This window comes from Sapajus apella, unplaced genomic scaffold (assembly GCF_009761245.1).
Source record: "Sapajus apella isolate SASKATOON/1434 unplaced genomic scaffold, GSC_monkey_1.0 scaffold499, whole genome shotgun sequence".
Lineage (NCBI taxonomy): Eukaryota > Metazoa > Chordata > Mammalia > Primates > Cebidae > Sapajus > Sapajus apella.
In genome coordinates, this window is record NW_022437429.1 from 1 (window position 1) to 649 (window position 649).

Here is a 649-nt window from a genome sequence, read left to right on the forward strand (position 1 = left end):
AAAGATTACAAACTAGCTCTCTATTGATTTACTTCAAGGAACTAAATTATTAGAACAAACCAACCCCAGAGCTAGAAGAAGAAAATAAAGATCATAGCAGAATTAAATTAGATTGAAGCAAAACAAACAAACAAACAAACAAACAAATAAAATGTAAGGAATCAACCCAAAAACATGTGGTTATTTTCAAAGATTAACAAAATTGATAGATCCCTAACTATGTCAACCAGGAAAAGATGAATATTTAAATAAGCACAAGCAGAAATGATAAAGGTGATATTACAACTGATGCCACAGAAATGCAAAAGGTGATCAAAACATACTGAGCATCTCTATGCTCAAAACTAGAAAATCTAGAGGAAATCAAAACATCTCTGGAAATATTCAACCGTCCCAAGCTCAACCAGGAAGGAATAAAATCGTAAATAGACCAATAAGAGTAATAAGATTGAATCAGAAATTGAAAATCTTCCAACTGTCAAAGCCCAGAACCAGATAAACTGACAGACTAATTATACCAGATGTACCATTGTTACTGGAACTATTTCAAAAGATTAAGGAGAAGAGATTCTTCCCCAGCTTGGTCTACAAAAACTCGTATCACCTGGTACGAATTTAGGCAAGGATACAACAACAACAACAACAACAA